Source organism: Melospiza georgiana, chromosome 3 (genome assembly GCF_028018845.1).
Source record: "Melospiza georgiana isolate bMelGeo1 chromosome 3, bMelGeo1.pri, whole genome shotgun sequence".
Taxonomy (NCBI): domain Eukaryota; kingdom Metazoa; phylum Chordata; class Aves; order Passeriformes; family Passerellidae; genus Melospiza; species Melospiza georgiana.
Genome location: NC_080432.1, coordinates 49891426 through 49897425, shown reverse-complemented (window position 1 = coordinate 49897425; position 6000 = coordinate 49891426).

The following is a 6000-nucleotide window of genomic DNA, read 5'->3' as shown; positions in this document are numbered from 1 at the left end:
TCGGCACTCCTATTATTAGAAGAGTAACAGTAGTTCAACATGAATTTGGCAAGTGTCTTGACTTCATTAGCTCAGAAAGATGCAAGACTAAAAGTTCTTTCATTACTTGACTTACAAAGCTTTCAAACTTAAAGCATTAAGGCATTACAAAATTAATTATCTATATTACTCCCCTAAAAATATCACTGTTCTTTCATCTTAATCACTATGCACTTAATGTCTATGGTTTCACTCATGCTGTGCTTAACAACCTTACATGTATGTAACAGAAAGTGGTAAAACTTTTCACTAGGTCTTTCAAAAACTTGCCTTGTTTTCAGGTTGATTTTACCTCCCATTTTTACTAAAATACTTATTCTAAATAACAAAGACTAACAGTGTATAGATACTCATTTTACTTCTCATATGAAAATCCTATAAAATGGGGAGCTTGAGAGAGGGAGGGATAAAAATCCAAACAACTCAAATAAACAAAAACTACTTTGAAAACCAGAAGAATTTGATAAAGGATGATTTACTTACCCAGGCAGATTCTATTATCAGTATTTACAATTCAGTACACAATTAGATTAGTTTAAGACTACTAATCTGATTTGGGTTTCTGTAATTTTTTTTTCACTCTGTTTTGCCTTCAGGGATGGTGCACTTTGTTATGATAGCCTGCATACTTCTCTGTTATATACTGGTTTAGAAGGCATAGGTTGCATAACTTTATAGTTTTTGATTTATAGTCAGAAATATCTGGCATGTCAGGTAAGATATTAAGGATTTTATACCTTCCTCATAAAACCTTTCTCCATAGTAGAGGTATAGATACTATACCATCAGTAACTGGTTTATTATTAATTATTAAACTCATTTGCTAAATTCTCAATCTCATCCTTGCCTGTGAACTAAGTTTTCTTGTTTATCGTGGTTTTAAATCTGAAACATACAAACATTTTTAATAATAATTTTCAGAAGTTGGTGGTGGCTTTTAACATAATCAAAATTTTTCTTAAAAATTAACTGATTTGTTTCAACCAACTATTGTACAAGAGTCAAAAAATTGTTCAAAATGCTGGTTTGCTCTTAAACAGAAATCTCTTTCAACCAGATGTTCTTGTTTAAAAAATTTTGTATTAAATCCAGTCAGTAGTTTTGTGTCCTGCGTGCGAGAACCCTTGCATAAGGAAGAAAATAAGAATCTGTTACAAGTCCTGCTCTTCTTAGAAGAATAATGAAAAAAAGTTAAACAACCTTTCAATATTTCTAGATCATCTGTAATTCCAGGATCATATAAAACATATTGATCTCTGCATATTTATTATAAAATAGAATTGGTAATCTAGGTTATATTTTACTATTCTGATTAAGCCTGTAGAAAAATATTTCCTTCAAAGTAAATAATAAGCTCTTGCAGTGTGTGTGAACCAACCTGCTCTGTCTCAACCCTGTGCATCTCTTGATTCTCCTGCTACTTGTTTTATTGGCCCAACCTATTTTAACAGCTGGCATGGCTGTAAAAATTAGATGAGCTTTAAGGCCCAAGGAAGGACTTTGTGTGCACAAAACTTGAATCATTTTTTCAACTGTAATAGTGAATCTAAGAGCAAAATACTAAGTCCACCTATAAATCTTGTCTTGCCCATGTTCTTAGACCACCATTACAGCATGAACAAGCAAATAAAGTCTTTTCTACCTTGATTTGCAAGGGGTGGAACCCTGAGAATCAAAGGATTCTCATTCTCAAAATGATTCCCACATCTTCAGAAGGTAACTGAACAGATAGACTTTTTCCACCTTAATTGTTATCATGCAGTTAACGTGACAAAAATACCCCAAAATAGATTTAGTTATGGAAGAGTTCACAGCAATGCAGGTGCTGCACTTGTATATATGTTCTTTACTCCTCAAGCCCTGTTTTTATGGACGTTTTTACAAATGCTGGGTATCTAAGCTTTCTAAAGATGATCTGGTCATAGCTTACCTATGCCTTTTTGCTTAAGATGTACATATATAAATTGCTAATCTGACCACTAAAAGTGTGCACCATAAAAGTGGATGAAAAAGCCTGGTTTTTGCTCTGTGTGAGGAACAATTTATTGAACAAGCCACACAGCTGAGCTGTTGAATTTTAAATAGTGCTCTGATCCAACTGCATACTCTATCTGCCAGACATATTATCACAGCAATACCAAACACCCTTAACTGTGAACAAAAGTATAGATGCTGCTTTAGTAGCAACCCTCTTTTCTCCTTTCTTCTAGAAGTAGGCAAGGTTGCTGAAAGAAAAGGTATTTTTCCAACATAAGCAACAGTTTATCTCCCTGTGAAAAGGGTGATAAAAGCTAATACACTTCCTGGAAGGATTCCCAAGATGGACAGCTAAATTAATTTCTGGTTCTCCAGATCAAGTGGGCTTGTTTTGCATTGTTAATGCGAAGCCTGGCTGCAGAATAGAAATCACATTTGTACAATGTCTCTGAACATCAAGGCCTCCTTCCCAGGGTACCTAAGTACACATTGAATTTGCAAATGTGAGGCTAAATTTTAAAAAGGCATTTGCAAGTCCTGAACTCTGCAAGTTTTGCAGATGGTTGAGAGGTTGCACTGCTTTCTTTATCATTTACTGAGCACTCTGTCCCTGGATGTGCTCTCACACATGGAGGTTTGATTGCCGGGGAAGAGGAAAGGAAAACATTTTCTGTAACTGTCCAAAGGGACATTTTCTGGACTTGTCCTACCTTTGCATAGGTAGGTATCTCCTCACTCTCACAACAGGCAGCCAATTTAGATCCTTTTTTACACAAATACCTCCTCTGGTGTCTCTAGCCAAGAATCAACAGAGCTAAAGACCGGATTGTTTCAGTCTCTGCTGTTAAAAAAAAAAGCACAGTGTCTCAAGGAACAAATCTGCATCATCTGACAGTCTGAAACTCCAGAAGCAGAGGAGAAGCAAGAGGAGAACCTGGGCAAGAGCTGCACAGAGGACAGAGGATCGTGGTGCTAAGAAGCTGTTTGGTAACTCATCAGGGAAGAACGTGGCATGACCTTACGTCAGAAGAGGGAAGAGCACAAAAATAGTTCATTACAGCATGGATTGGCCAGCATGGCATATATAAAGGGCAGTTGCTTCTGCTGTAGGAATTTAATGTCAAATAAAGTTGTTTCCAAGGAAAATAAGACTGCTGTTGAAAGGAACTATATACAAAAGCATGTATTCTAGAGTGGTTTTAACAGTGAAATAGTTTCAGCTCTTGTGATTTCCTAAAAACTTATCCTTTACAAGAAAGACACTAATATTTTTTTTCCTAGAAAATCCAGTTGCCAACATCACAAGCTAAGTTTCAGATTTGCTGGAGAGCAGAAGCCAAAGACGTCAGACATCCCTTCACTCTTAGTTACAATTGGACAAACAGTATCTTGTCTTCATTTTGCCAGACAACATTAGCTCCTACCTCTGAACTCATTTGGCTGCTGGCAGTTCATTTTAATTCAATGTATGTTGTATATCAAACTGCACTTGTTTGGTATTTACTTTGTGCTGGTGACTCAGTCACTGACAAGTGACCTATGACAGCATGTGCAGCTGATCACTACCATGTCTGTCAGGGAGAAAGGAGAGGTTTGGGTGGGAAATGTTCTTCTCAGATGAGAAGGAACAAGATTTCCCTCACAGGGAAGGTTAATTTAGGATAGAAAAATAAACTGCAACATAATACCTGAGAAATTCAAAAGAAACAAGGTGAAGGTAGAGCTATGTAGCCTATACAATGTGCACGTAAAATGTTGTCCAGCCTTGTAGCTTGTTTTGTTCTTATGGTCAGTTTTGACATTTACTTGAAATCAAATAAAACATGTACTAATAGATGTCATAGCAGATTTTTATCTCTTTGCTCAGTGAAATATCTCCACAAAATGAGTAAGTTCTTCCCGAGGGCTGTAAGAGGTGACTGCGCCAGTTTTCCCTGTGCCACTCCAGCTCCCTGCCCAGCACCATTCAGGAAAAATCACAGTAGACGTAAGCACAGAAAAAATCAGGGAAAAGGTCCTTGTTCATGATGCATTTGTGCAAGCAAAGATAAGAGGCAGTCAGGTGTTCTGATCTTTCAGTTTCTCTGCTGAATGAAACTGCATTTGCAGATTTTTCTCTACAGAAATGCCTCTGACCTTGGACTCTTTCCCGCAGAGCTGAATGGCAGATCAGTCTAGGGAGAAGTGCAGAGGATGGCATGGGTGCAAGAAGGAGAGAAATGAGCTCCTGTTTCCTCAGTTCCCTGTCCTGCAGCTGTCAGGTACCACAAGCCCTGGCTGTCCCTGTCCAGGCACACAGGGCTCCCCCGTGGTCCAGGACACAGAGTGCTGCAGCAGGGCTGCTCTCCAGGTCCCCACAGTCCTGACCAGCCCTGGGTCCCTCAAAGCCAGGCCCACCTGCATGGCCTCAGCCCATCCCTATCCCTAGGGATGTGCCAATTGCCCAGCGCTGGGGCTGCCCTGGTGTACCCCAGCTGCTGCTCCTATCTAGAGGCCCATAGGGAGTTCCTTAGGGAGCAAAACTGTTTCTCCATGGTCCTTGCAGCAGGAAAGAGTTTGTGCCTTGCTGTTTGATTCCCTGCTCCCACCTATACCACTCCAGCCAGTGGTCCCTGCAGCAGGGAGGGTGCAGGAGCCAAAGCAGGGGAAGTGCCTCTGGCTCAGGCAGCTCCTGGCACAGCCTCCTCTGCACAGAGACCTTCGTGCTCTGCAGGAGCTGCCACGTTCCCTGTCTGAGAATGGTTCACAGCAGGGCCAGGAGACCTGCTTCTGTACAGTCATCCTGGGACAGGCTTTTTTAGGAACTAAATTTCTGGAAGTGAGCCCTTAGCCCAAGGTTTACCATCTGCCAGGAGGGGATTTATCATCTAACATGTCAGAGCACCAGCAGGCCTCTGGCTTTGTCTGCAGCTCCTATGAAGATGTTTAAGGACCACTTGTGGGAGAAGGATAGACAAGAAAAGCACAGTAAACATCAGGGATGCAGCCCTGGCAGCCCTTCTTGCACTGCTTGTGTGAAAGCTTTGCTGGGACAAGGAGGAGCATGGCTGGTACAACTGCAGCACAAGTGAAGAGCCTCAGGCCAAATGTCACAGGAGTGGCCGTAAGACTGTGGCTCTGTAGGGGGCTATGAGACACTCTGAGCAGGCAGCACAAGAATGTCAGCTCAGATACTTGCTATCAAACAGCTTTTTGAGGCACTACCATCATATCCCTGCTTGCTTTAGCGGTGCTGATATTTACCATTAATAGGGAATGAATGTTAATAATTTACATGAATATTAGATATGTGTATTATTTATGTGTGGTTTACCTGAGGTATTCTGAATATACTTCAAATGAGCTTTAAGGCCCAAGGAAGGACTTGTGTGCACAAAACTTGACTCAATACTTGACTAGTATTGCATCCAGTTATCTGAATGCATTTCAAAAGAACTAGCCATTATATTTGCTATATTATGTAAACCTAACACATCCATGCAGAGGAGCTAGTAGAAACTATGAGGCTTGTACTATTCTGGATTGTACCACTATTTTTTTGCAATTCTGCTATTTGATTCCTTGCTAATTTCCCACATCCTGTAAGATATGAAGAACTATACCAAGGCAAAATCCTTTAGGTTAGACATAGGAAAGCCTTAACAGTAAAGTACTTGTTAGCTGCTTTCCTGAGAAGGGTATCCTGGGAGGTTTTAACCTAGGATTAAAAGCAGCAGTCAGGAAGGATATTATAGAGTTGATTCTGTTTGAAGGAAGGGAGACTGATTAGGTGGCTTCTGGGACTCATTTCTTCTTCAATTGGTATAGAAAAGGGCTCAAACTTGGGTGTATGCACTGCATTTCAAATTAAAGATTCAGTTGTTGGTATTCACATGCAAGGGAAGAAAATAAAGGAACAAACAATTGCAGGAGGAAATGAGCTCTAGGCCTGCACCTCAAACCTTCCTCAAAGGCAAAAAGTCATAGCAATGTTCAGTTTTGGAA